Source organism: Triticum aestivum, chromosome 5A (assembly GCF_018294505.1).
Source record: "Triticum aestivum cultivar Chinese Spring chromosome 5A, IWGSC CS RefSeq v2.1, whole genome shotgun sequence".
NCBI classification, from domain to species: Eukaryota; Viridiplantae; Streptophyta; class Magnoliopsida; order Poales; family Poaceae; genus Triticum; species Triticum aestivum.
In genome coordinates this window covers 304,290,079-304,303,239 of record NC_057806.1, presented here as the reverse complement: position 1 = coordinate 304,303,239, position 13,161 = coordinate 304,290,079, and the positions used below count along the sequence as shown (strand labels likewise).

The window sequence follows — 13,161 nt, the reverse complement described above, 5'->3', positions numbered from 1 at the left end:
TCATCATATTTTGGTAAGAGTCTATCTAAGAGCTTTTGGTTTAGCAAATTTCACATACTCAACCATCATATAGTGATCTATGATTGCTGACACTCGCAGCATATCTTTAGAGCAAACGTTTCCATCAGACACAAAGGAATATGGGGGTTTCATATTTCACCTCGCTAAATTGCTTATCTCGGGGATAATGTCAACAATAATAATTCACTAGTAGAATGCCCATGCGTTGCCACGAGCTTCTGAAATAGTTGAGATATCACCTCTTTCATATCATTATATTGTAAAAAAAACGGTGGTCCCTTTCAGCGACGTCGCTTCAGAACCATTGTCAATAGGTTCTTTTTGTGCATCTCCAAACTCCATATCTATGTCTCCTATATTCTGAAAAATAATAATGTAAAATAATGCACCTTTTGCGTTAACATGTATAGCACCTCTTCTCGTGGTGTTTTGGTCTGGGCCGTCATCGTTACATCAGTGCATATGTCAGTTGATGTATTTGAAACATCATTCGAGTCCATCACTATTTATCTCTACTGGACAAAGGTGAAACATATAAAATATAATGATATTTTATACTGCATTATATAAACATCTATAATATATAATAAAAACAAAAGTGAGACTAATATAGATATTTTCAATTGCATTTTTTCACCCCACAACCTTATCCGGACCTTTTTTAAGAAATCCTTATGCGGACCTCTCCCTGACTCTCTCCTCCTCACAGCCAAACCTGGCCAAATGGGTCGGCCCGCAATGGCACGGTCCGGCCTGAGTTAAACGGGCTACCTCTCCCCACCCGATGCTCAGAAAAAAACCTCTCCCCACCCACTCTCTCCCCCTCCCAACCACTCACTCTATCCCCCTCCTCCCCCCACCGCGCCGCCCACCACATGCGTCTCCCAACTACGCCGCCGCCGCTACCGCCGCCCTCCTGCGCTGCTGCCTAGGCGTCGTGGTCTGCCACTCGCCGCCGCTGGACGGCTGGAGATTGTCGACACCCAAGTGCCGCCCATGCTCTGGCGCTTGCACGCCGCCGGCCCTGCCCCATCCCACCCTCCGCCACCACCTTCCCCACCCCGAGCTCAGATTTACGACGCCCACTGCCTTCCAGTTCGAGCTCCGCCTTGACCTCATCCCTGCTGCCACCGTCTTCCCTGAACCAAGGAAGCCCTCATCTGATACGCTCTCATCCGCGACGTGCTTCTCCAACCATTGGTACGCGACGGTGGTTCGGTCCGGGAGGTGGCTCCTGCAATCCTGGCGTCGCCGTAGCGGTGGTCCCATTCCGGTGGCATCAGGGGAGCACACATCATCCACGTGCAGCAAGCAGAGCCGGCCAATGATGCAGCAGCGCCGGCCATGAGGAGACGCCTGCCGTGGTGGACGCGAAGACAACATCCGTGGGCATGGAAGACGGTTTTGGATCTTGTGAGCCGCCGCCGCTGGCGTACAGAAAGTCAACGTCGGCCTTCTACTGCTCCATGTCCAACAAGTCGCCCACGAGGCGTCAGTGTGGCATTGCTAGCTCCAGCTTCCCCCCGCAATCATCTCTGCCGCCGGCACTTGCACGCAATCGTGCTGGTGAGGCTCTTCATGTTTACTTTCTTCTGCTTGTAACATGGCCTAATACTCACAAATATTTTGCATCATCTGAACAAATGATGGTAAATTGATTCATATGTAATGTGACATCCTGATTACAAGTTCTCTTAGATTAGTTTTTCTGTTGGAATAATGTTCTATTGGAATAATTATTCTGTTGGAGCAGAACAATGACATCCCTATGATTCAGTTTTTAGGGGATGGACAGAATGGGAGTATAAAACATTTGACTATTGTATTTTTTAATACTTATAAACAGGGAGTATATATCATCGAGGTAGTACATGGATATCCAACATAATCAGAGACCTTATGGTCGGATCGATCTTCATATATAGTAGAATGTTTTATTTGTTTGCGAGTTAGGTAATTGTTTTTTTCTAGCCATGATGTTTTCCATAGTACTAAATTAGTATTAGTTATTCCTACAAGTGTTAGTTGTTCATAAGCATATAATATAATCTGCTACTGTCAATACTTACCTCTGAAACTCTGGTATTCTACTCCTTTATTTCCCTGATACCTTGTCAGTCAGTATGTACTGAGTATATCCACACTACAGGTTTCTGTAGTTCAAGATCAAAGGCAAGAATCAGCCAAATATGATGATGAGAACAACGCTAATGATGGAGAACCTTTATATATCGAAGCTGAGAAGTCTATTGGGAATACTAAATTTCAATGCGCATCCTAAGTTTCAGTTACCTGAAATCAAGGCCAGTTTTAGTCGATGCCGAAGTAAACTACCACATGTAAGTTTATGGACACACATTAGTTTCCGGCTACGGATTTAATGGCTGTCGAACTTTATCCACATATATAGTAGAATTAGTATTAGTTATCTGAATTTTTTCTGATCTGCACTCTTCTTGCCTTTAGTTCTGTTCTTAATAGAATTATTACTTAATAATAGACGAATACTTGTTTGCCTTCATCATCTGCATTTCAAATGACTCATTATGCATCAGGCTAGCTAGGCAATATGAAATTTTACTTCTTGGCTATAGTCACCGAGCACTGCAATTTGAAATTATAGCCACGAATTTTGGAGTAGTCGAAAGGACATTCTTAATCTGATACAGTCAACCAAGCACTCAATTTTCAAAACAAGAAGCAGTTGCTACCATATTATTTATGTTTACAATTAACAAACTACATCCTGACATTCCTTCTTATTTTTGTTTGCATGCAGACGTGATGACCTTGAGAAAATCCATGCACTTCAATTGGACATGAGTTTTCTGCCATGTAATCAATGATGCACTTCACGTGATAGAACTGTAAGATCAGTACTTCTATCTACTCTATTCATCACATCTACACTTCTGTTTATTCATTCTATGAGCTCTCTATTTAAGAGAAACAACAGAGACTACTATTTAAGAATAATAGCCTTTTCAATTAAATGCTGAAGTATGTGTTTCCTGCATGCACCCACAAGTTATTCAAGAAAAACTAATTAATGCCTTAAACTTAAAAGTATCTCATGGCCACAACAAACAGTTCACTCAAAATTAAAACAGGAACTACTTTTATTGTGCTACAAACAAAAGCATAACAGGGTTTAGGAACCACAGTTTTAATTTTGAAAACCTTTACGAGTTTAGCAACAAACCGGCATGGTAGAAAAGTTTTTAGAAATACAGGGTAATAAAAAATGTAGTACTTCAATGTGTGGGCAAGCAATAATACGTTTTTTATAACAACTATTAGGATGTGATTCGAGTATGACACGACATTTTCAATGGTAGTCACATTAGTAACGGCTGAAATGTATGCAACTTCTATATGGTATCGTAGTGTCATTCGAAGAGAGAAGTACTGCTTCTTAAGATAAACAAATATTGACTAAAAAAGTACCATGTCAAAACTGCCCAACTGAAATATCATGATCTGCACCTAAAGTGTGTTCCCGGTGATAAAGACAACTATATGTTGTTTCCTTAAGGAAAACATGCACACACATTATTGATAGACAAAAATACCACAATAATTAATTCTGTCTAGTGTATACTAACCGAATTGAAACATATAGACTTAAAACAGGGGGCGATTGTCTCATGTTATTATCTAACATGTCATATTGGCTATACCTACATCTCGAGACGTTCAAAGCATAGGTGTACTGGATGCAAAACTATATAGATGCATACTCTAAATCCTCAGAGTCTGAGCAAAACATGATAAAATTGAAGATGAAGTGCACTGGCCCATAGCAACGCCACTGAAGCTGGGCATTCTTAATCTGATAGTGGTCGCGCATGTTTAAATAAAGATTGCAGTCAAATAAAAAACAAAGATAAACATATGTACAAAAGCACTCCAGAGCAACAAATTATCTATAGAATAAGAGTAAATGCTCTTGCCATATTCAAAACCCGCCGGTTTCGTAAGTGTGGACTTCAGCCTGTAAGGACTTTCTTATAGACGATGTTCTTCATCAAGGTTTGTAAGGACAAGGAAGGTCTTTTTCACTTCTTTGATTTATCACTTTTCTTCTTGCCATTATCCTTCTCCTTCTCCTTCTCAATGAGGATCTTTATGTTCCTCTTCGCGGTGGCTCGAGACAACGTGACATAGAGTTGACCATGAGAGAACACCAGATTAGGTAGGTACACGCTAACAATTGGAATTGTCTGTCCTTGAGCCTTGTTAATCGTCATGGCAAAGCTAAGCCTTACAGGAAATTGCTTCCTCTTGAACTTGAATGGAAACATGTCATTGTTAGACGGGCATAGGGGTATTCGAGGAAGGAATACCCTCCTACCTGCGTGTTGTCCGATCACGATTTCTGCATCGATGGCGTTCCTCTCGAAACCTCGGACCACAAGCCTCGTCCTGTTACACAGACCATTAGCCAGATCAATGTTCCTCAGAAGTATGATAGGGCAGTTGAGCTTCAGGTTGAGTGCATGCGGAGGCAGACCATTGGGAGTCAACCCATTCAGGAACTCGGGAGCGTAGTAGCCATATGGGTCGTCTTCTGCACTGTCAAAGCTATGGTAGATTACTTCTTCTCCCCGAAAATGCTCTACCATGCGTATGTTTATCTTGTCCACATTGTCGTTTGTGGTGGAGAGGATTGCGCGTGAAGTCATGTAATTCGGATCGGACATTTTGTCATCTAGTCTCAGAAACACATGGTCAATCAGCTTCTCTAGGTCGTCCCCCTCGCATGTAGATCGCACACAAATATCTTCAGGGAGTCGTATGTTTCCTTGATCGTCAACTTCCTCGGTGCCATTGCCTACCCTTAGCAAGTAGTCCACAAACCAGGTGTCATTATGAGCCCTCATGTTGATGACGAGCCTTAGCTGGCGCATACCCTTCCAGAGATGTGAACTTCGAAGGGTTGCATCGATTGTCTGACCCCGGGACCCCCTCCTGACGACCGGAAGCACCTGCCTGAAGTCCCCACCAAACACAACAGTTTTTCCTCCAAAGGGTCGGTCCCATCTTCCCATGATGTCACGCATGCTGTTGTCCAGTGCCTCGACCGCCCGTCGCTTAGTCATGGTGGCCTCATCCCATAGTATCAATGAGGCCATCCTCAGTAGCTTGGCGGTACCACTCTGCTTCGTGAAGGTGCAGGAGGCGCCATCGTCGCAACTCAATGGGATCTTGAACCTCGAGTGGGCAGTCCTGCCTCCAGGCATGATAGAAGCCGCGACGCCTGACGTCGCGGTAGCGATAGCGATGTTTCCCTCGCTTCGAACCTTCGCGAGCAGCGCCCTGTACAGGAAGGTCTTCCCTGTACCTCCCGGGCCATCAACAAAGAACACACCCCCATCACCGCCATCAACAGCAGCTAGTATCTCGTCGTATGCAACCCTCTGCTCGAAGTTTAGCGACGATGCCAATTTAGTGTCGTTGATGTCAAAATCGATGTTGGATTCCTCGATCAATTCTCCGGCCTCGCCCTCGGTTGGGTCGAACGCATCATCAATGCATGGAAGAGCGAAATCCGCTATGTCTTTTCCCATGGACTGCAACATACCCCTAATGTCAAGCAACACCATCTGTTCCACCTCAATCGGGCACGTGTGTGATCACCGATAGTCATCAGACATAGGCTCGAGGTGCCTATCCCATAAACCACGCACGTCGCCTGGCTCACAGTGCACCAAAATTGTTGCTAAGAGCCTCCTGAGTGAACATGGCATTGGTTGCGAGTAGCTATTGCTTTGTGCAGGTGCCAGGGACTTGAGTGTGGCCTCCTACTGGATTGAAACCTTGGTTCTCAAAAACTGAGGGAAATACTTACGCTACTCTGTTGCATCATCTCTTCCTCTTCGGGGAAAACCAATGCAAGCTCAAGACGTAGCAAGAAGGATTTCTGGTGCCATTGCCGGGGGTCTACGCAAAAAGTCAACATACCAAGTACCCATCACAATCCCTATCTCTCGCATTACATTATTTGACATTTGCCTCGTTTTCATCTCCCCCACTTCACCCTTGTCGTTTTATTCGCCCTTTCCCTCTCCATCCTCCCTCTCTATTTGCCTCTTTTTGCCCGTTTCTTGTTTGCTTGTATGGTTGGAATAGTTGTTTATTTATTACTAAACAGAGAACCTAAGATCTATGGATCCTCATCCACTTGCTAATCTTTTTAAGAGATCCAATTATGATGAACCAATTGCTAGTGAGTTTTGTGCACTAGATTATCTTTATGAAGTTTTGCTTGAAATTCGTGAATCTGCAAAGTGTGACGAATAACTTTCTGAAGCGATTCACGATAGATCTTTGATAAAAAGCATGATTGCAATGATTTTACTATAAATTCTCTTGATGTCAATTGTATTAATAATATGCAAAACCCTAAGCTTGGGGATGCTAGTTTTGCTATGTCTACTACTTGTTGTAATGATCATGATTGGGGTGATTCTTCTGATGATATTAAAAATTTATTTAAGTCCCATGATGAATATGAGATTGATAATAGTGTTTGCAATATCATTGAAAGTGGGTTTGGAAGAGTGTCAACTTTATATCCCACATATTTGAAGAATATTCAATCTTATGAAATTTTTGATAAAAGTGGGTTTGGAAAGGTCATGACTTTAGTTAATGTTAATCCCACTACTTTGGAAGAGTGTAAACTTTGCATGCATATGGATCGTGTTGAAAATATTTTGTGTGATAGCTATTTTTTTGAATTTTCTTATGATCCCTCATGCAATTATTATGAGAGAGGAAAATATGGTGGTAGAAATTTTCATGTTACTAAATTACCTCTCGTTATGTTGAGATTGCTATTGTTTCTTTCCGCTTCCTTGCATATGCTAGTTTTTGCTTTTCTTGACAATTTTTTGCCTATAAAATGCCTATGCATAGGAATTATGTTAGACTTAGATGTGTTTGTCACCTGTTTTATGATGCTCTCTTTGTGCTTCAATTCTTGTCTTTCATGTGAGCATCATTAAAATTATCAATGCCTAGCTTTAAGGATTTAAAGAAAAATGCTTGTCGGGAGACAATCCAATATTTATCCTTCCTGTTATTCAATAAATAATTTATTTAGCCTCTGTTTTGGTTGTGTTTTCTGTGTTTAATTAGTGTTTGTGCCAAGTAGAACCGTCGGGAAGACTTGGGAAAAGTCTTGTTGAACTTGCTGTAAAAAAACAGAAACTTTAGCGCTCACGAGAACTGCTGTCATTTTTATTTAAAGAGTGATATTTAGTTAATTCTTTTTGAAGATGGTTAATAGATAAATTCCTCACGTCCAGCAATTTATTTTAGAATTTTGGGGTTCCAGATCTTGCGCTAGCTACAGATTACTATAGACTGTTTTGTTTTTGACAGATTCTGTTTTTCGTGTGTTGTTTGCTTATTTTGATAAATCTATGGTAGTAAAATAGTTTATAATCCATAGAGAAGTTGGAATACAGTAGGTTTAACACCAATATAAATAAAGAATTAGTTCATTACAGTACCTTGAAGTGGTCTTTTGTTTTTTTTCGCTAACGGAGCTCACGAGTTTTCTATTTTGAGTTTTGTGTTGTGAAGTTTTCAAGTTTTGGGTGAATTCTTTTGATGGATCATGGAACAAGGAGTGGCAATATCCTAAGATTGGGGATGCCCATGGAACCCCCAAGATAATACAAGGACACCAAAAATTCAAAGCTTGGGGATGCCCCGGAAGGCATCCCCTCTTTCGTCCACTTCCATCGGTAATTTACTTGAAGTTATATTTTTATTCACCAACATGATATGTGTTTTGCTTGGAGCATCTTGTATTATTTGTGTCTTTGTGTCTTAGTATGCCACAATCATCCTTGCTGTACACACCTTTTGAGAGAGCCATACATAAACTAAAATTTGATAGAATACTCTATGTGCTTCACTTACATCTTTTGAGCTAAGTAGTTTTGCTCTATGTGCTTCACTTATATCTTTTGAGCGTTATAATTTTGCTCTATGTGCTTCACTTAGATCTTTTAGAGCACGGTGGTGGATTTGTTTTAAAGAAACTATTCATCGCTCATGCTTCACTTAAATTATTTTGAGAGTCTCTTAATGGCATGGTAATTTGTTTAATAATAATATGCTTGGTATTCAAGATTTGTGAAACTTTCTTTTGAGTGTGTTGAATACTAAGAAAAGATTGAAGCATGATAATTGTTTTGAGATATGGAGGTGATAATATTAAAGTCATGCTAGTTGAGTAGTTGTGAATTTAAAGAATACTTGTGTTAAAGTTTGTGATTCCTGTAGCATGCACGTATGGTAAACCGTTATGTGATAAAGTCGGAGCATGATTTATTTATTGATTGTCTTCCTTATGAGTGGCGGTCGGGGACGAGCGATTGTCTTTTCCTACCAATCTATCCCCCTAGGAGCATGCGCGTAATACTTTGCTTTGATAACTTCTAGATTTTTGCAATAAGTATATGAGTTCTTTATGACTAATGTTGAGTCCATGAATCATACGCACTCTCACCCTTCCACCTTTGCTAGCCTCTCTAATACCGCACACCTTTCGCCGGTATCATACACCTACTATATACCTTCCTCAAAACAGCCACGATACCTACCTATTATGGCATTTCCATAGCCATTCCGAGATATATTGCCATGCAACTTTCCACCATCTAGTTCATCATGACACATTCATCATTGTCATATTGCATATCCTGGTACACCGCCGGATGCATTCATATAGAGTCATATTTTGTTCTAAGTATTGAGTTGTAATTGTTGAGTTGTAAGAAAAATAAAAGTGTGATGATCATCATTATTAGAGCATTGTACCAGTGAGGAAAGAATGATGGAGACTATGATTCCCCCATAAGTGGGGATGAGACTCCGGACAAAAAATAAAAAAATAAATAAAAGAGGCCAAAGAAGCCCAAATAAAAATAGGCCATAAAAATAAAAATAATAAAGAGAAAAGCACAAATAAAAAATGAGAGAAAAAGAGAGAAGCGACAATGTTACTATCCTTTTACCACACTTGTTGTCGGTGTCAAGACCGGCGGATCTCGGGTAGGGGGTCTCGAACTGTGCGTCTAGGCCGGATGGTAACAGGAGGCAGGGGACATGATGTTTTACCCAGGTTCGGGCCCTCTTGATGGAGGTAAAACCCTACGTCCTGCTTGATTAATATTGATGATATGGGTAGTACAAGAGTAGATCTACCACGAGATCAGAGAGGCTAAACCCTAGAAGCTAGCCTATGGTATGATTGTATGTTGTGATTGTTGTCCTACGGACTAAAACCCTTCAGTTTATATAGACATCGGAGAGGGTTAGGGTTACACAAGGTCGGTTACAAAGGAGGAGATATACATATCCGTATTGCCTATCTTGCCTTCCACGCCTAGTAGAGTCCCATCCGGACACGAGACGAAGTCTTCAATCTTGTATCTTCATAGTCCAACAGTCCGGCCAAAGGATATAGTCCAGCTGTCCGGAGACCCCCTAATCCAGGACTCCCTCAGTAGCCCCCGAACCAGGCTTCAATGACGATGAGTCCGGCGCGCAGTATTGTCTTCGGCATTGCAGGGCGGGTTCCTCTCCAAATTCCATGTACTTGTCGAAATAGTGTCCGGCCTCTTGTGAATGTTGCACTCCTTGGCTTCCACGCCCAATAATGGCCACTTTCCACGTGTCGAGCGAATGTGAAGAGCCAGGGTGTTTTTATATTTACCCCCCTAGCCGTGTGAATGAGCTTCCTATTAAAAAGACGAGGATTCAGATCCAAATCAGACCATCCTCCCTTGGCGAGCCTTCATCGAAGCGCATTCAACAAAGATCCATTCCATCATGGCCGGTCGACGCAGCTCCTCCTCTCACTCCCCTAGCCCCAAGCCTAGAGATTGGGAGAGATGTTTTGTCCCGCACAGCAAATTAGTGATGCTTCAGACCAAGGGATTTCTTCCCCCAGCGTACATGGTCCCGGTTCGAGCCGGGCTTGCCACCTATAACAGCGGAGAGCAAGCGGAGAGCCTTCCCAATCCCTCCAAGGGAGAGCGGGTATGCACTGTCCCTTATTTGGTAAGAGGGCTCGGATTTCCAATTCATCGGTTTCTCCGGGGGCTCCTGGAGTTCTACGGCCTCCAGTTGCATAACCTTTCGCCTGCCTCCATGCTGCATATCGCGGGATTCATAGCCCTTTGCGAGTTGTTTTTGGGCTGTGAGGCTCATTTCGCTCTGTGGAAGAAGCTCTTCTGCCTTGTGCCCCATTCTCAAAAGGGGTCAATATATCAAGTGGGCGGAGCCGAAGTGTGGCGTATTCCCGGGACCGGATACCTGTCCAGAACCCCAAAGAAGACTTCCGAAGACTGGCCTTCAGAATGGTTTTATATAGAAGACGTCCCCCTCCCGGATCCTATTAGAATCGGCCTTCCTGAGTTCGACAACGCCCCTTTGAAGAAGCACCGGAGCTGGCGTCCATGAAGCTCCCTGGAGGAAGATGACAGGGACGTTCTCTACCTGATGAGTCGGATAAGTTTTTTAGGTCGATCCGGATTGACCATGATCGAGGTCATGGCCATATGTATTATGCGGGGGGTGCAACCGCTTCAATATAGAGGCCACCCCATGTGGGATTTCAACGGGGAGGATGACGCCACCCGCCACGGTCGCAAAGGGCCGGGATCGGTTGCTGATCTAATAAAGATCTTATCCACTTTGTACAAGGGAGAAGAGGAGGAATTCCTTCGTGTCAACCCGCAGGGCGGATTTTCTATGTACAATCCTCCCAGCTGGGTAAGCGGAGACTTTTTCTCGCCCATCCATTTCGTATTCCCGTAGTTAAGTATTCAGTCTAGCGATTTCATCGTAGGAGCTGCGCCAGGCTGTAAAGGAGATAAACAGCCCCCCTCCACAACTCGAGGACCCTGGACGGTCCCTTGACCCGGCCTCCCAGGAGGATCCGGACATATCTGTGGAGCTGATCGATGGGGTATTCTACCAATCGAGTAATGACAACGCTTTGGTGGCCATTACGGCCGATTACCCTGGGTTACTTCCAGCCTCACAGGTGACTGAGACCAAAGTCCCAGCACTTCGAAAGGGGATCCGTCCTTGCGTGTTTTTGATTGTCGTATAACAGCTGTGTTTTGTAGGGGAGGTCCTTGAGGCAGAAGGCCGAGCCTGCAACGACTAACCAACAAGGGGCCGCGAGGCCAGGCAGGCTGAAAAGACCCGCAGTCCAGATTGAGACACTGGCAAAGCGGTACGGCGCGCCGTTTTTATTGCAAGACATTATTCTCAGAGGCATATTAACGACCGTGCCTTCTTTTCAGGAAAAAGAGCGCTTGTCGGACTATACCCGTAGAGGCTACTAATCGCGCCTCCACCAGCCAGGCTCCAAGGCCGGATTCGGAGGCGGGAACGAATACAAGGTGTGCGTTGGGCGCTCCTCCGATAGAGGATGCAGATAAACTGTCCACCACCAATTCCAAGGTGGAAAGTGCCATGAACCACAGGCGTCGCCGAACTGTTCTTCGTGACGCTTGTTTCTCCCAAGAGGCATTGGATGCCTTCAACTCGGGAGATGTGTACCTCCGTGCCGCTCAAAATGGTCTAGCCAGAGCCATGGAGCGGTATGTAAAAGACATACGGGTGAGAAAATTTGATGATTATATATATCAGTAGCCCCTGAGACTTGAAACAGTTAGAATAACTGATTTAAGGAACATCTGTTATGCAGGTTCTTACCAAAAAGAATACCCAACTGTCCCAGGAGCTGGAAGAGTGCAGAGCCCAACTTCAGGCCGCACTGGCCGCGGCAGGGGAGCCCAAAGAGACCCCCTCTGGTAATATATCCTTCAAACGATAAGTGCCATATAGGATGTGGCGTATATGCAGATCTGACGATAAAATTGCAGATGACGCTGGAGTAAATCCGGATAAGCAACAACTCCTACGCCAGCTAAAGGCTGGTGAGAGCGTGCTTACGAGGGTGAGGTAGGAGAAGAATGATCTCCTAGATGCCAACACCAAGCTGGGCGTGGAACTAAAAGATGTTTGTGCCCAACTGTCGGACTCTATTAAGGAGAATCGGCGGCTTCTACGCGGCATATTTAGTAAATGCTTGAACGAACTTTGAAAAAGAGTTCGGCGAGGAAGCTGGCTGACAGAGTTATGTCTGTAGGTATGCTAACAGGTCGTCCTGCCGAGGAAATGCCCGATTTAGCGGGTGACCTTCTTCCCGAGCTCTCACAGCTGCATGAACGAGTTCGACAGGTGATGCAAGGCGTCGCCCAGGCCTTGTGGCCATCCGTCTCCATACCCGAAGGCCTTGGAGAGCTTGTAGAAAAGCTAAAGGGAGTGCGGCGGCACTTCCGATTATGGAAGATATCGGCCTTCCGTCAGGGCGCCAGGGAAGCCTGGGCAATGGTGAAGACACAGTACACGAAGGCTGAACCGAACCACATGGCCGAAGTCGGACATGTGGGGCCCGATGGGGAGGAGATCCCTGTGAGCTTAGTGTACGGCCAAGTAGAATTGGCCGCAAAGTATTCCCAATAGGACTGTAGACTAGACAGCCTATTGGATGGTATTGAAGAGGAATTCAACCAGTCAAATTGACTATGTAATTTAAAGTGACATGTATAATGCCTTCTAGCCGGATTGTAGATCGTTTGTCGTGGCGGACCTTTTCGCTTCAACCTCGGGACCTGACGGTCCGGAGTGTATCAGAATACCCTCTCGGTTATGTAAGAACCAGGGCATGCGTGGAGACCAGGCGTAGGGGTCATTAGTGGTTTATCGGACAAGTGCCCAACTAGTTATGTTATATTACATGGGTAGTAAGAAACATCTTCCAGGAAGAATAGTTCCGTTAAGGGTTCCTTTCCCTGGGTAAGCATGCCCTAAAGTGCATGTTCGGACTGCAATAAGAAGCGCAGAAAAAGAATCTGGGGGCAGATATGGAAAATAAATAAAAGTCATCTTTTCTTCACCGACCGAATATTCCCTTAAGAACGCTAGCTTTTGGCTTCACCCAGTCTGAGGTACACATCCGGCTGACCCGGTGGTAACAATCGCAGAGGTGCTCCCCTTATGCCCTAGCCAAATTAACGGGAACGTAGGGCATAAATACAA

General features: G+C 44.1%; 1 long non-coding RNA gene across 1 annotated transcript; it reads left to right on the top strand.

Annotated features, from left to right (window-relative positions):
- The first annotated feature begins 850 nt into the window (after positions 1 to 850).
- Positions 851 to 5,986, top strand: LOC123103054 (uncharacterized). The gene is made up of 3 exons (XR_006449603.1): positions 851 to 1,587; positions 2,171 to 2,360; positions 2,801 to 5,986. It is a non-coding gene; the product is annotated as an uncharacterized lncRNA (long non-coding RNA).
- The last annotated feature ends 7,175 nt before the right edge of the window (positions 5,987 to 13,161 follow it).